Below are 17,830 nucleotides of genomic sequence, written 5' to 3' on the forward strand. Positions count from 1 at the left end.
ACTGCAAGCAGCGCCGGATTCACGTAGAAGCTAAACAAGCTATAGCTTAGGGACCCACTCTCTTGGGGCCCCCAAAAAAAATTAAAGGGAAAAAAACCCCCTGGGTGTACATTTCCAAAATATAAGATAAAAAACAAATGAAATAAAACCTACAAACAGCAAGAGTGTTTTGTGTTGTGTAGGCTCCTATGATGTAAGTAATGGCTAGCAGCCTGCTAGCCTGCTCCCTCAAATATCACTGGTTTGCTCATTTCTATATATAGGGTGCCTACATTCTGCATGGACGGGTTGCATGGCAACATGTGCAAATGGCTTTAGATACCTATTAGGTCCATAAATTACCATATAGCATATAAAAAGGTAAAGGGACCCCTGACCATTAGGTCCAGTCGTGGCCGACTCTTTATTGGCCGAGGGAGCCGGCATACAGCCTCCGGGTCATGTGGCCAGCATGACTAAGCCGCTTCTGGCAAACCAGAGCAGCAAACAGAAACGCCGCTTACCTTCCCGCCAGAGCGGTACCTATTTATCTACTTGCACTTTGATGTGCTTTCGAACTGCTAGGTTGGCAGGAGCAGGGACCGAGCAATGGGAGCTCACCCCGTTGCGGGGATTCGAACCGCCGACCTTCTGATCGGCAAGTCCTAGGCTCTGTGGTTTAACCCACAGCGCCACCCACATCCCCTAACACAGCTGTAGTGACTATGTAAGAAGATTGGTGGAAGAAGATTGGAAGAAATTTAAAGACTATTTACAGAAATATTGTAAAATTAATGAATGTTAGAACGATGTTGGATAGAAACTAAGGGGTTTTTAGCTGCAATACTATAAGGGAATATGAAAGATGGATTACTAGTAGGTAAAGATTTAATGTTATAATATTTTAAGATTAAAGATTAGGATAAACAAAGAGGGGAAGGATTTGCTGAACCAATAAACTGAACTGGAATACAGAAAAGGGAGGTGGGATGAGGTCTGGGAAACAAGCTAATGAAAAATAAGTAATGGAAAGATTGAGTTGTTTTTAATTACTTTTATTTTGTATTTTTCTTTTTTTAATTTTTATTTTGTAATATTTTGAAAATCTTAATAAATATCTTTAAAAAAAAAAAGCAATGGGAGCTCACCCCGTCGCGGGGATTCGAACTGCCAACCTTCTGATCAGCAAGTCCTCGGCTCTGCGGTTTAACCCACAGCTCCACCCGCATCCCTGTCCCGTAATACTAGAGCCAAAAGACATCATCCAATGAAGCTGAATAGAAGGAGATTCAGGCTAGACAAATGGATGGGCTTCTTTACACAACAGTTAGAAGATTCTACAGATCCACAGAGAAAGAAGCCCAGCAGCTGCTATGAGTCATGACAGCTAAATGGAACCTCCAGCTGCAGGGGAAGTATATCCCTGAATACCAGGCACCAAGAGGCTCTGCTCATAACACTTCACAGAGGCAATCAGCTGAGCACCTGTGGAACCAGGACATTGGGCAAAAGATGGACCTTTGGTTCGATCCAGTATGGCTTGTCTTATGTTCTTCCTATCTGTGAGCTGGGAAACCCTAAGGAAAACTCTCAGCTCAAACCTTTGGGAAGCCACCCCCTAAGCCCCCAGCCCTCATATGTAAGTTGGAGACGAGAGTATTATCCTAGCTCATAGAGCTGTTGCACAACTTAGTGACAGAACAACCGCCTGGGATACAGAAGGTGCCAGTTCCATTCCCCACTGGCAGCATCACCAGACAGGGCCAAAAACTCTGGACAGCTGCTGCCAGTCAGTGTAGACAATACTGGACTAAGTGGGTCAATGGTCTATCTTAAACATAGAAAGCTTCCTTTAACTATGTTTAGGGAAGTTTTGAATGACTGATGTTTTAATGTATTTTTAATCTTTTGTTGGACGCCACCCAGAGTGGCTGGGGAAACCCAGCCAGATGGGCGGGGGAGAAATGATAAATTATTGATGATGATGATGATGATGATGATGATGTTCTAACCTCCATGTGCCCTGCACTGGACATTTCAGAAAGAAGTTGGGGTCCAAAATGTGATAAATCTCTGCTAAATAAATTACAGTGGTACCTTGGTTGTAGAATGTACCGTATTTTTCGCTCTATAAGACACACCAGACCATAAGACGCACCTAGTTTTTGGAGGAGGAAAACAAGAAAAAAAATATTCTGAATTCCAGAAGCCAGAACAGCTATCCCTCTTGCTGTTCTGGCTTCTGGGATAGCTGCGCAGAGTGCATTCGCTCCATAAGACGCACACACATTCTCCCTTACTTTTTAGGAGGGAAAAAGTGAGTCTTATGGAGCAAAAAATACGGTAATCCGTTCCGGAAGACCATTCGACTACCGAAATGTTTGACAACCGAGGGGTAAAGGGCGTTCAGCAAAGTCAATTGAGAAAACTGAAAAACACACAGCGGAAGCTGTTCAGACTTCCAGAAAGCATTTGAAAATGGAAGCAATTACTTCCGGGTTTTCGGTGTCCGAAAACCGAAACGTTTGGCTTCTGAGATGCTCAAAAACAGAGGTAAAAGGTAAAGGGACCCCTGACCATTAGGTCCAGTCGTGGCCGACTCTTGGGTTGCGGCGCTCATCTCGCTTTATTGGCCAAGGGAGCCGGTGTACAGCTCCTGGCGAACCAGAGCAGCGCACGGAAATGCCGTTTACCTTCCCACTGGAGTGGTACCTATTTATCTACTTGCACTTTGACGTGCTTTTGAACAAAAAAGGTTGGCAGGAGCTGGGACCAAGCAGCGGGAGCTCACCCTGTCGCGGGGATTCGAACTGCCGACCTTCTGATTGGCAAGTCCTAGGCTCTGTGGTTTAACCCACAGTGCCACCCGTTTCCCTAGCAAAAACCGAGGTAGCACTGTATTATTATGAAGATGGATGCAGAATATATATTCATAAGAATATACGGGCACAACCACAGCCCTGCTGGATCAGGCCAGTGGCCCCTTGAATCCAGCATCATGTTCTCATCCTGGTCAACCAACTCTGAGAGCATAAGGGCAGGAATCTCTCCTCCTCCAGTTTCCAATGAGTGGCATTCAGAAGCATTGCTTCCTCCAGTGCAGCCATTGATCACAGCCATCAAGAACCCTCTCCTCCACGAACTGTCTAATCCTCTTTCAAAGCCCCCCAGCTTGGTGGCCATGACTGCCTCCTGCAACAGCGAGTTCCACCAAAACTTCCAACCCTGAGCTTTGTTGGACGTCCACATTTTCTAGCATCAGGAGGGAAGAAAACTTTCCTCCCTCTACTTCCTCCATCCAGCTAGAAAGCCACCGTAGATCCCTGATCCCCCACTTAGCTTAGCATGTCTTCGCTCTTACCTCTTCTAGTCTGCTCCTCTCTCTTGGTCCACGCACAGCCTCTGCTTCCACTAGCAGCAGTGGGGAGAAAACACAACCGCAGGCAGGGAAAATCTGGGGATTGGAAGTATCAGCAAAGCGCTGAGACAGCCGAGCGAAGCAAAGTTTCCTGCCTGCTTTGGTATTTTGCATAAGAGGTATACTGTTGCAATGCAGACGGATGCAAGACGCCCGCATTGCTTCCTGCCTAGCTAAATCTCGCTATGGGTTGGGGGGTTGGAGAGAGAGAACGAGAAGCGCGCTAATGTTGGTTACAGTCAACATCCAGTCATTTAAAAACCCACTCCACAACCTCTCAGCATGTTTGTTATGGGTACACAAGCTATCGCCATATCTCAGCAAGTTAACAGCCACTTGTCCCGAGTGATTTGGGGGGAGTGGGTTGGAATCTGACGCAAAACTGTCTGAAAGTCAGACAACTGGACGGGAACATTTTGTGAATGAATGGGGGTGGAGGGTGGGGAGTCTGATACCTGTCAAATCTGCCCCAGAGCGCAATGGGTCGGCTGAAGTTTAGCTAAATCTAGCACCTGTTGATATTACTTAGAAGTGAACCAACTAGCGCAAGGTGCCTTTCTGTGACACACCGTCAAGGTCGCTTGCAAACCAATTCTGAAACACTCAAAAACAGGTTTAGCTTCGAACAGAGCAACTTTGGCAAGGAAGTCTCTCAGGGCAGGATGAGCGACTGAACTATCAACTGCTTAGAGGAGGTAACCGGACAGTAAACAGAAGCCAACCACGTACCCCATCCTGTTTTGGGGTTTCCCCTCAAAGATATTTTAGAAGAAGCAAAGCAAGTTGCCAGAAAATCCGGTGGTCTGTTCTTGGGTACGCTTCAAGGTTACGTTGCAAAAATAAAAATAAAACTGCAGAGTATTCTATGAGGAGCTGTGCTTGTCCTTGTTCAAAAAATTAATTTACCATATTTTTTGCTCTATAAGACTCACCTTTTCCCTCCTAAAAAGTAAGGGGAAATGTGTGTGCATCTGCGCAGCTATCCCAGAAGCCAGAACAGCAAGAGGGATCGCTGCTTTCACTGTGCAGCGATCCCTCTTGTTGTTCTGGCTTCTGAGATTCAGAATATTTTTTTTCTTGTTTTCCTCCTCCAAAAACTAGGTGCGTCTTATCGTCTGGTGTGTCTTATAGAGCGAAAAATACGGTTTTAAAAATGAAAAAAATGAATTATTATTTTTTTAAATGAGGTTTTAAAACCTCATGAAGAACTATGTCCACATTAAACACAACCCAATTTTATTTTTATTTTTGGAAAAAAATGCCACCACAAAAGTCTTTGTGCCTGCCAAGGATTGCAGCCAACCGATTTTTGTTCAGAATAGACTCATTGGAATTAATGGACCCTTGTTACCAATGTTCATTCATTTCAATGGGTCAGTTTTGAGGAAGGCCAACAATGGATGCAGCCCCTTGTGCAGACCCACATACAGTGGTACCTTGGGTTAAGTACTTAATTTGTTCCAGAGGTCCCTTCTTAACCTGAAAATGTTCTTAACTTGAAGCACCACTTTAGCTAATGGGGCCTCCTGCTGCTGCTGCGCTGCTGGAGCACAATTTCTGTTCTCACCCTGAAGCAAAGTTCTTAACCCGAGGTACTATTTCTGGGTTAGTGGAGTCTGTAACCTGAAGCGTATGTAACCTGAAGTGTATGTAACCCGAGGTACCACTGTAGAAGCATTTCATAAAATAACCGCCATGGGGGGGGGGGGCTTTCAGGCAGGCCCCAAAGTGAGGGGTCAGGACACACTCTGCAAGACGCCTGCTCGCCTGCTCACTATCAATGGGTTGGAAACAGGGAAAAAAGAGGAGGACTCAAAACAAAGTCTTGCGGTGTGTCTCCTTGACCCACAACAGAAGCCACCTACAGCAGCTTGGGTCTCAGGTGTGTGGGTACTTTGGGGTTGGGAGGGAAAGGAAAGCAGCTCCCCCCCCCCCCGCTTTGTACTACAATACGATACGATATCTTTATTGTCATTGTCCCATACAGAACAATGAAATTGAAAAATCTACAGAAGACATTCAAAACCCCCTAAAAACTCAGAAACCCCATTTTAAAATACAATATACTCCTATAGAGACTCCCTATACAGTGGTACCTCAGGTTAAGTACTTAATTCGTTCCGGAGGTCTGTACTTAACCTGAAACTGTTCTTAACCTTAAAAGCACCGCTTTAGCTAATGGAGCCTCCCGCTGCCACCAGAGCACAATTTCTGTTCTCATCCTGAAGCAAAGTTCTTAACCCGAGGTACTATTTCTGGGTTAGCGGAGTCTGTAATCTGAAGCGTATGTAACCTGAAGCATATGTAACCCGAGGTACCACTGTACTGCGTTTAAAACCAAAATCGCATTTTGATAGAAACTGTTTTTCAGGCGGCTAGTCCTGGTCTTTATAACCCTGTACCTTCTTCCAGAAGGCAGAAGCTGAAAGAGATCATCTCCGGGGTGCGCACTATCCTGCGCTATCTCTGCAGCTTTCTTATGGCACCTGGAAGCATAGATTTGATCCAAGGTGGGAAGAGTGCACCCAATTATTCTCTCCGCAGTCTTTACAACCCTGGACAGCATTGTTTTTCCCCTGACCGTGCAGCTCCCAAACCACACACACAGACCGTAAATTAATACACTCTCCACAGTACAATGGTAAAATGCCATCAACAGGTCCTTTGAGAGATTGTTTTTCCGGTGGATTCTCTACTACTGAAGTTCTTCTTGTTGGAAGCCACCCAGAGTGGCTGGGGAAACCCAGCCAGATGGGCGGGGTACAAATAATAAATTATTATTATTATAAAGGGCTGAGTTCCAGGGCTGTCAGCTGGCCCAAACCCGAGTGCTTTGTTCTTAGCTACTGTAGCGCAGTGGTTAGAGCAAACTGACCCTTAAGAACAAAGCATTCCCCGCTCCAGGCACTGGCAGAGAATGGAGCACTCTTCAACTGTCATAGGTTTGGGAGGCATCTAGGAACAATGACAAAAAGAAGAATACGTTGCCACCTTAAAGGGAAATCCAATTTGGAGAGCAATTCAGAGAGGCCAAATTTAAGAGGCAGACTTTATCCAAGGGTTTATAAGCCTCCAAGCCAAGATGGGACAACTGGGGTGCCAGGTCTTAGAGGACAACATTGATATAATAATAATAATAATAATAATAATAATAATAATAATAATAATAATACTTTTATTGTCAATGTACAACCTGTGCACAATGAAATTAACCAAGCCTCCCCCCCAACACTCAATCTCATTGCACTCTGTGTGCTTGTCGCACAACACACCAACCCCGAAAGTCAGTTGCGATACATTATTTTCCGTTCAGCAGCCTAACAGCCCACGGATAGAAACTGTTTTTTAGCCTGTTAGTACGACTGATTATACTTCTATATCTCCTGCCCGAGGGTGGAAGATTAAAGAGGTGATGGCCGGGGTGTGAATCGTCCCTGAGAATTTTTCTCGCTGTCCTAAGGCAACGATCCCTTGCGATGTCATCTAGCAGGCTCAGGGAACAGCCCATGAAGAGATTGCACCTTAATTGTTTTAATGTTGTATCTTAATCTTTTAAATTGTATTTTAATCAACTTGTTTTTATTATTGGTTGCTAGCCGCCCTGAGCCCGGTCTTGGCTGGGGAGGGCGTAGTATAAATAAAATTTTATTATTATTATTATTATTATTAAGCGGCCAGCTTTCCTGTTCCGTCCCATTTTTTTGCTACAAACACCCTGGCAGGCAGGTTTTGAACCCTTTGCTCAGAAGAGCTACACACTCCTGGCCCTATTAATACCTCCCTCCACCCATCTCTCATTAAAGCCCGAAGGAAGAATTTTGCCTGGTTAAAGATTCTCCACTCAAATGTCCTGAGCTTGCAGAAAAGGAACACTCGGAATGCAAATTCCAGGGGTCATCACACAGCCATTTCTGACTTCAGACACTTTCTGATAAAATGTGCCTTTGCTAGCCTTGTGAGATAGCATTTGATTTCATTTAAGTGAAATGCTATCTCAAAGGGCTAGTAGCGTTGGAAAAGTCCTTTGTTCTTTTTTTACTGCCATCGTACAAAGGATTCGATGAGCTACTCAACACAACTCCAGGCCCTGCCCCAATTAGCACCTCACCAGAGTACAGGTAACTCACAACTTACACACATTCAGGTTTACACGCTTGGCAATTTTATTTTTTAAGAGGGCGGGCATCTAGGAAAAAGGTATTTGGCCATCCCAGTTCTGTGCACAGATGACAACTGATAGGCCGTTGAATCTTACTTTGGTGCTGACGGCAGGAGTGTGTCCTCTACTGCAACTAAAGGCAGCAAAGCATTTTGGAGAATGGGACGGTGGGCCACACAGCACCCACAGCTCTGTCCTCCATTTCCTCTCCCGTCCCGCCAAGTCTGCTGCCTGAGGCAGCTGCCTCACCCTACCTAACAGCAGGGCCGGTCCCTATATTGATCTTATCTGTACTGCCACATAATGGAAAGCTTTACAGATAACAAACCATTTCAAAATGGTTAAAAAAGATTTGGAATACCATTTTATTGGAGAAACTGAATGACTTTTCAAGGTTACTTCAGAAGTCAAGACAATCCTTTTTTATAGTTTAATGTAATAATAATTATAGAGCTAAGCTGCATCCATACTTTCCCCTCTGTATTGTGGGTTACTAGTGGATTTTATATGGCATTGTCCACACAACTGTCTTACTATTGTTTTATGATTTATGAACTACAGTTACAATGTTATTTCCATGAAATATGTTATAATATATTTATAAACTTAGTAGAAAGAGTCGTTAAAAAAGCTACGAGGAGGGCAAAAAACCGGTTTGATCCCCTTTACACTTCTCTGACTTGGCATTTCCATGTAATTTGCTACATAGTGATTTATTTATGTTTGACTCACACCCATATTTACCAGTGAGCCGAATAACAAGACCAAGTCTGAATGTCATCACCCAGGACATGAGTTACCGTCGTGATGACAGGTACCACACCTTAACCGTGACCTCTAACATCAACTGCACTAAATTTAAAACGGAACAAAATTGCATCACACAGAGATGTCACAACCGTCACCTTAAGCATCCAGCTGTGTTTACCTCTAAACACAGAGAGATTTTCATTAACATTGAAGGGCCCTTGAAAGCTTTCTTCCTCACTTAGCGAAGGAGGTAAGCAACATGCCGTGTTTAGCCGCGATGGGAGCTGGAGTCTAATAGCACCTGGAGAGACACAAGTTCCTCAGCCCTATTTAAGGCTGAAATCACACACACACACACACACACGGGATGGGGAACTTGTGGCCCTGCAGGTGCTGTTAGTCTCCAATTCCCATCGGCCCCAGACAAGAATGATGGGAGTTGGGATCTGCCATCATACAAAATGGTCACACACTCCCCTCCACTTTGGGTAGACGTTGAGCCGCAAATCTCTTGCCAGCATGGCAGCAACAATGGCTTTGGGCTGCATTTTAATTGACCAAAAAATGAGAAAGAGAGAGAGAGAGAGAGAGAAGGCCTGGCTGTGCTGTCTGAACTTCTCTTCTACGGCTTTTAAACTTCCAAAAGAGAAATATTTTAAAGCAAATTAAGAAGGCATTTAGGGACACGGGTGGCGCTGTGGGTTAAACCATAGAGCCTAAGGACTTGCCGCTCAGAAGGTCGGCAGTTCGAATCCCCGTGACGGGGTGAGCTCCCGTTGCTCGGTCCCTGCTCCTGCCAACCTAGCAGTTCGAAAGCACGTCAAAGCGCAAGTAGATAAATAGGTACCACTCCAGCAGGAAGGTAAACGGCGTTTCCGTGCACTGCTCTGGTTCGCCAGAAGCGGCTTAGTCATGCTGGCCACATGACCCGGAAGCTGTACACTGGCTCCCTCGGCCAATAAAGCGAGATGAGCACCGCAACCCCAGAGTCAGTCATGACTGGACCCAATGGTCAGGGGTCCCTTTATCTTTAAGAAGGCATTTATAAATTATTTTGTGTATTAAATATTGATAAGCAAACATTGTGTAGTTATGAATTACCTAGCAATTAATTTTGTAGCTGGGTGGGGAGGAGAGTAGGAGGATGACACCAAACCAAGTAAAGTCACTGGGAGCAGCAAAAAAAAAATCTTGCCAGCCCTACGCATGGCCAAGATGCCCAGAGGGGTCTTCCTATGTAAGCCCCATTGAACAGAACAGGAGCGGACATGCTTTCCAACTGGGGTTTTGCATGATGGAGTTTCCTGCGAGTGGGTCAGATCTGTGCCTTTCCCACTGTGCCACCCTTAATGGCAACTGGACACAGCCCAAGGTGGCTTCCTCCCCTTTTGCTACCTTACTGGTCACTTTGGGCAAACAAGTTAGAATACCGTTGATGCCTGGCTGGCAATCAGAATGTTGGCTCTGCTTTCCTCTGAACGTCCCGGCAGGAGGACCAGCAAGGTCTGAAACACCTTGGGCTCCCTTGTTTGCTCCCATTTGATTTCTGCTGGGCCTTCCGGGTCCTTCTCAGGCTCTCCTTTCCTTCCACCTCATTTAGCGTATTTTTTGCACCATAACACTCACTTTTTTTCCTCCTAGAAAGTAAGGGGAAATGTCTGTGCATGTTATGGAGCGAATGCCTACAGATGACAGGGGGATCTGCTGCACTCATGAGCAGAGGTTCCATGGTTCCCCTTCCTTCCCTCCTCCGTGGCTTGCTTTGAAATAACAAAGCGGGAGAAGAGCCGCTGAGTGGGGAGGAGAGAGGGACAGAGCCTGTTTACTTTAAAGGAGCAAAGCGGGAGAGGAGAGGAGCCTTCTCCTCTTATACTCCTCGCCTGCATTATTAATAGTATCCTTCTCCACCCACCCCACGCGAGTTCCTTGTTTCTTGAGTGCTTTTCCTTCCCTCCCCACTTAAAACGTAGTTACAAAGCACGGAGCCACATGGATCCTCAGGATTTTTGCACTGGGTCACCCCAAATTCACCATCAGATCACATAGCATGTCCATGGCTACAGCTTGCACCAAAAAAATCACGCACCCACTGTTGCCTGGGGCCGCAGTGGTGCAAAAACGTGGTTACAAAGCATGGATCCACATGGATCCTCAGGATTTTTGCATTGGGCTACCCCAAACTCACCATCAGATCACATGTCTGTGGCCACAGCATGAACCACAAAAATCATACATCCACTGTTTCGTTTAGAATTTTTTTTTCTTGTTTTCCTCCTCTAAAAACTATGTGCGTGTTATGGTTGGGTGCGTGTTATAGAGCGAAAAATACGGTATATCCTGCCCGTCCTGCTAAAGGAGCCCAGAAGAGCCATTGAAAGTGCGCAGTGAGAAACATGCTCTATGTCTGAGCCTCAAGGCACCCAAACACAAACCAGCCAACTCAAACCTCACAGGAACAGAGAGTGGCCCCGTGAGTTCAACTTTCTGGAGGGCTGCTGAGGTTGCACTGTGCTCTTGACAACTTGCTGACTATTTCCCCATCATGTGCCCAGATCAGACAGCAGCACCTTTGCTCAACGCCCGTGCAATAAATATTTCAGAGGAGCCCTGCAGGATCAGATGAAATTGGGGAGTGGGGGTGGGAATCTCGTCCTGATAAGAGTCTTTGCTGGATTGTCCCCAAGGGCTACAATAAGGGGGCTTCGTGGCTTTGCTTTATCGTGCTGCCAACTGCTTTTCTTGTAAGGTTATATTGCTTATGCTGTTTTTATTGTTCTCTTTTGCATTTGTTGTTAGTCGCCTTGGACCTAGCTTTGAGGAAGAGCAGGCAAGAAGTCAGGCGGGGGAGGGGGAGATTCTCCAGGCTGCTCTGCCTTGTGGGAAACTTTCTGGGGGCCGCATGCCAGTGGGGGGGGGGCAGAGGCAAAAGATTCTGCAGGGCAAGGGATGTGACTCTCACTTTTCTATTTTCCAACCAGGCAAAGGTCAAATGACCAAGGCAAGCAAACAAGGGCAAGTGAGGGAGACTGTCCCGAGGGCCAGATAGAGAGGCTGAGGGGGCCTGAGCCTCTCCCCCCCTGTTGTCAGCAATGGTTGCTATCATTAAATATCAGCATCAGCATCCGGACTCCTGTTCTCACAGTGGCCAACACTGGGAAGCCTGCAGGTAGGAGACAAACACAGCAGTCCCTGCCCCACTTTGCCTCCCAGCAAGGGATATCCAGAGGTTTCATGCCACCCTCAGTAGCCCGGAGCCATCATGGCTAGTGATTGCTGATTACCTTACCCTGAGAGCTCTTTTAACACAGGCTGCTGACCTGGACAGGAGTGGAGAATCGGTTGCCCTGCGCATGGGTTCTATCCAGCTCCCATCAGGACGATGCGATACGATATAATCTTTATTGTCATTGTCCCATACAGAACAACGAAATTGAAAAATCTACATAAGACATTCAAAAACCAACAAGCCTGCTATTCCAGCTATCCTGACCTGGTTAGCCCCCTAAAAACTCTGTTACCCCATTTTAAAATGCAATCATAGCTGTCAACCTTCCCTTTTTTGCGGGAAATTCCCTTATTTCAGCACTGTTTCCTGCTGCTTCCTGCTGCTCTCCCGGATAGGTGAGGCTGCTGATCCCTTATTTTCAAATCTGAAAGTTGACAGCTATGAATGCAATATACTCCCATAGAGACTCCTTATACTGCATTTAAAACCAAAATCGCATTTGGGTAGAAACTGATTCTCAGGCTGCTAGTCCTAGTTTTTATAACCCTGTGCCTTCTTCCAGAAGGCAGAAGCTGAAAGAGATCACTATCCTGTGCTATCTCTGCAGCTTTCTTATGGCACCTGGAAGCATAGATTTGATCTAAGGTGGGAAGAGTGCACCCAATTATTCTCTCCGCAGTCTTTACAACCCTAGACAGCATTGTTTTTCCCCTGACCGTGCAGCTCCCAAACCATACTCGCAGACCATAAGTTAATACACTCTCCACAAGACTTCGCTACCTGAGTCTTGTTGCAAAGCCAGAGCCTGGAAGGGGCAAACTGGGTCTCTTGGATCAATCAGCCAACACAAAGAAGTCCAGGATTCCTGTGTTGCTGGATGATACTGCGGGTCACTTCCAACTCTAAGATTCACACATTCACACTCCAGGCTTCCTCATGGCACCGCACCACTCCTGAACCCTACACCACACCTAGAAAAGGCTGGTGCTATAGGTAGATGCAATTTTAATGCACTTAAAAAAGAGAGAGGAAGTTAGACTGCCAAGAATCAAACAAGGGAGGAAGGCAAAATAGTCAAGAGCCGATTCCACATTTGAACTCCTCATGTATCAGGTGAGGTTTGCGCAGGCTGGGGGGAAAGGGTTTTTAAACATGTTCTGCAGGAGGTGAGACTAGATGACTCTTTGGGTTCCTTCCAGCTCTACAATTCTATGATTCTATATATAAAAGGACACATCCACACACACAATTTGGGTAACTGAAGACACAGCTGCCTTGCTCCCTTAAGGCCCAGGCAACACGTTTCCCACTCCTAATTTTTAGGGAACATATTCAAACCTTTTTAGTAAAACCACTCTAGACCACCCAAAGCTCCCCAAGAGAAGGGTGAGATATATGAGTTGTTATTTTAAAATATTGTTTTCATGAACTCTGGGTTTGGCTCGGACCCACCCATTCCCCTTTAAGACCACCCGTTTATCTGTCTCGTTTTTCCTCCTTGCTGTTGCTCCTTTGACCCAACAACCCCTCGCCTCCTGACTCCACCAAATCCCAGGACTCTACAAGACCAGAAAACTACCCCCAGCGGCCCCCCAAAAACCCGAAGGCGAGGCCTCTGGGACCTAACACAAAGAACCGGGAGGGTCCATCTCTGCACCCCTTCGCCCCCACCCAAGCAGCTCTTCGAGGGGGGAATCGAGGGAAAGAAACTTCTTCCTTGCTCCCCCTCCATGCAGAGTTGGGGACGGGGGGGGGGGGCTGCGCACGCTTCCTCCCTGGGATGCCCGGAGCCTCGGGTTCATGTTTCCAGCTTGCCACCCCAAGGGGCGGGGCAGTGCTGCTCGGGAGCCCCCCTGCCCTGCCCGCTGGCTCCCCGCTCCCCCCCAAAAACCATCCCAAGTACCGTGTCTGGCTGCAGCAGGGAGCAGACCCAGAACCGCCAGCCTACCCAAGACCGGACGCTGCACAGCTGCTGATGGCGAGGCAGCTGCTGCCGCCGCCTCTTTCTCCGCCTTCCTGCTATTCATTGGTGCATAAAGTGGGATTTATTTTCATAATGAAAAGAGAGAACGAGGAGGGAGGAGCGCAGATGCAGCCCAAGTCCCGGCGACCCGGATTGCGGCGGCTTGGAAGAGGACCATCGGGGGGGCAATAAATAAACAAACTGTAGATAAAACTCTAAAGCGACTCCCGCCCGCCCCATTCTGCCCCTCGGGCTTTTCCAGGAAAGGAAAGTTTGCAGGAATTTATTTATTGGATCCCCAGTTGGGTGAGGATTGGGGGTTGGTCAAATCCAGGCGTACACCCCGCCTCCAGCTCAAGTTCCTGTTTTGCACAGGAAATTTCCTTCCCTTCCCTTCCTTTCTTTGCTTGGCTTGCAAGAACATCGTCCTCCTCCTCCTCCTCCTCGTGTCTCCATCGTGGGAGGAAATTTGGAGGCGAGGAAAACCATATTGTGGTCAGCGGCAGTTTCATCCCTCGCTTTCCCGTTGCCTGATGGCCCGTTTTTTCCCCTTTCCCTTTTTGCAAACGGGCGGAGTGGCTGCGCCCCGGTAGCAGTCCCTGCTAACATGCAAGATGAGAAAGAATGCCTGTTTTAGAAGAGACATTTCCACCTGAGAGCAGGGAATGCCTCTGTAGAGAGAGAAACACGCTGTCTCTAGATGTTGCTGAACTCCCATCAGACCCAGGCAGCCAGAGATGTTGTGGGGTTGAATACAGAACCATCTGCGGGGCACCAGGATCCTCACCCCAGATTTAGACAATCCTCCAAAGTATTGTCATCACTCACTTATTGCAGGTGGAAATGCTGATCGTTTTATCATGCAGCTTGTCTCATAGCAAACCCTTTTCAGAACATGTTAGGTTTATGCAAGCTTCTGCCTTATGATCTTTCACTGCCTGAGGTCCAGCCTGCCACGCCTCCCTCATTCCTTCCATAGTCATTTGTGGGACCAGTCCTACCATTGGGTAGTGTGGTATCCATCTGGACTCTCTAGAGGAATTGGGAGGACTGTTATGCAGTGGTTCCAATCCTGCCTTCTGGGTTGTGTCCAGAAAGCGGTGTTGGGAGATGAGTGTTCAGACCCCTAGGCACGCACTTGTGGGGTGTCTCAGGGCTCTGTTCTCTCCCCCATGCTTTTTATATGAAGCTGCTGGGAGAGATCATTGGGGTGGGGTGGGGGGCTGGATACTCACCAATAAACATATGATACCCAAGCTATCCCTCTCGTTTAAATCGAAATTAGTGAAGGCAGTGAATGTCCTGTGTGTCTGGAGCTGGTTGGAGGATGGATGGAGGTTAACGGATTGAGGCTGAATCCTGACAAGGCAGTAGTTTTTGGAGGACAGAGGGAAAGCAAGTGTGGGAGACTCCCTGGTCTTGAATTGGGTAACTGTGCCCCTGAAGGACCAGGTGTGCAGCCTAGGAGTCATTTTGGACACACAGTTGTCCATGGAGGCGCAGGTGAATTTTGTGCCCAGGGCAGCTGTCTACCAGCTCCATCTGGTACACAGGCTGAGACCCTACCTGTCTGCAGACTGTCTTGCCAGAGCAGTGCATGCTCTGGTTATCTCCTGCTTAGGGCTACCTTTGAAGATGACTTGGAAACAACAATTAATCCAGAATGTGGCTGCAAGACTGGTGACTGGGAATAGCCGCTGGGACCATTTAACACCCAGTACGTTTCTGAGCACAATTCAAAGTGTTGGTGCTGACCTCGGCCCAGTATACCTGAAGGAGCACCCCCATTGTTCAGCCAGGACACAGGTCCAGATACGAGGGCCCTCTTGGTAGTGGTGCCTTCCCTGTGGAACGTCCCCTCCCCCACCAGATGTCAAGGAGATAAAGAACTACACAACTTTAGAAGATATCTGAAGGCAGCCCTGTATCCGGAAGTTTTAAATGTTTTGACATTTTGTTTTTATATGTGCTGGAATCCGCCCAGAGTGGCTGGGGAAACCCAGCCAGATGGGTGGGGTATAAACAATACAATTACTGTTCAGTCACATGGAATAGGGGTGCAATCTTGTCCTTTGCCCCCAGCAGCTGTATTTTGGACCAGCCCCAAAAGAAACCATTCCAGGCATCTTCTTTGTTGACTAAAGAGATTAATATGAATTAACTGAAAGGTTTTTCAAGAGGGAGCATACTGCAAACATGCACAGGCTCAACAGGTTGGGGTAAAGGTAGAAACACTCCACTGAGGCTCCCCCCTGCCAATACCCCTATGGCCATTTGACAATGTTCATGTTCTGTACATAATAATATTTATATCCTGCTCATCTGGCTGGGTTTCGCCAGCCACTCTTTTTTTTTTGTAGTTGCTTTGGTGCATTCTTTTTTTAAAAAATATTTATTGAAGTTTCTGAAATTATATACAAAAGAAAAACAAACAAAACACAGACAAAAAAGAACAAGTATAATTTCAATCCCTTATTTTCTTATGCCTTACTTCACTGACCTCCTACCTCCCCTTTCTGTATTCCAATTTCAAAATATTTATTCAGCAAGTCCTCTCCTTTAATTTCATTTAGTTTTAACCTTTCTTTTCTTTTGACTTAAACATTACTGCTATAAACCACTTATTCGCCAGCCACTCTTATTAGTGTTTGCATAGCATATTGGTGGGTTTTCTTCATAGGTTGGATCTATCTGCTATCATACAGAGCAAGACTAGGTCTGGGTAGCTATTTCTAGCTTATGACAAGCTGTGTGTATGAACCAATCTTAAGAGCCCACCCAGCATTACATCTGCATGCTTTTTCAGAGACTATTGTGGTTACACAATGTGGACTTGTATATGCATGCATGTTGGCTGTGAAATTTGCCTTTTCCAGATGGTGTAATTTTTCCAACTCCAGATCTATCTTCAATGTAATTGTGTAAACTTGCACCAAACCCATTTGACAGTTCCCTCTTTGGCAGTTCAGACCGAGTCAGGTCTGAACACACTATTCACACAGGTGTTTTCAGTTCGCTGGCCTTAGGGCTGGCCATACCATTAGGCAGATTGAGATGGCCACCTTTCATTGGGTGTAATGAAAGGACAGCAAATCATTTATTATGGGAAGGATGGGGCTTTTCTGCTTCGGGTGCCAAAACAACTTGACTGGGATATGATGCACACTTTGATGTGACAAAAGTTGCTGCTCTGCCTCAGGCGACAAAATTTCCAGCTCCTATTGTGCCAACCTTAGGAGACCCTGCTGGGACTCCTCTCAACCATGAAAAAAAGCTCATGAAAACTGGGGATTTGAAAAGCTAGATGTGTATTAACTATTTTATAGGTTCAACATTTCCTGGAGATTTGAAGGCCTGGGAAAAAGTTCTCTCTCCCCATCCTACCCCATTCAGGAGAAACTAGGGATTTGACTGTCTCAAGACCCAGCAGTAAACTAGAAAGGCTGGAGAACACAGAGCTGCAATGCCAAGCATGCAAGCACTTATTTCAGCATAGGGAGGGGGGGGGGGAAGAGCAAGGAATATCAACCCAACAGTTACACTGGCTAGGCTCCTTTGCTCCTGCTACACCATTCCTCCCCTCACTGCTTTTGACCTATGCAACTGAAGTGAATGAGAGACAGTTTAGAATATACAGGGCATATCTGCAGTTTCTTCTGAGCCGTGACTCACACAAGAGCTGATGGCGCAAGCTCTGCATGCCCTTTTCCACTTCTGCTTGTTGCAGTGCATCTTGAAGTGTGTTAACAAAAGGACCCTGGGTCTGCAGTACGTTTTTGGTTCCTTCCTTTTCCACTGTATGAAACAAAGGGAATGAACGCACACTCTGCACGACTGTTGGTCCCCTGGGCAAGACAGCCTTCTCTGACAATCCATGCAGTCTGCTTGCTTCCTGTTAAAAGTCCTGCATATCTGCTGGCAGTTAAGACCCCAGAGAGGACTCTTAAATCTTGTGCCCATCCAACCCAAGTAGACTCTGAAACAGGCACTCTTTAGGTACAGTTCCTTATGATCTAGACTTGCCTGCAAGCTGACCAGCTGTTGCAAAGCTGATCTATGCTCATCCCAGAAGATGCCCAGTTGAAATCTACTCTCTTGGAGCGCTGGGTTTCACTCTTTCTAACAAGGAAACCACAGGAGGAACAGCCAGGCCCAGTTGGTCACCACACTGTCAGGAATGGGTCAGAGGTGTGTATCCTGGCCTGTCATTTTGAGCAGCTGCTGTTCAAATTCAATTCCTTAAGGAGGACCCATCAGCATGGTAGGCTCAAGCTTCTTTGGGAAACATTTTTTTTCAAAGTTGCATTCTACCCTGCATGCATGCAATACTGATAA

The 17,830-nt window shown here is 46.6% G+C and overlaps 1 long non-coding RNA gene across 1 annotated transcript in view; it reads left to right on the forward strand.

The window, feature by feature from the left end:
- Window positions 1-17,830, forward strand: part of LOC310712013 — a 33,182-nt gene that overhangs the window by 4,153 nt on the left and 11,199 nt on the right. The window lies entirely within an intron of this gene.

The sequence above is a fragment of the Podarcis liolepis genome, assembly GCF_965112155.1.
Source record: "Podarcis liolepis genome assembly, chromosome: 7".
In the NCBI taxonomy this organism is placed as follows: Eukaryota; Metazoa; Chordata; class Lepidosauria; order Squamata; family Lacertidae; genus Podarcis; species Podarcis liolepis.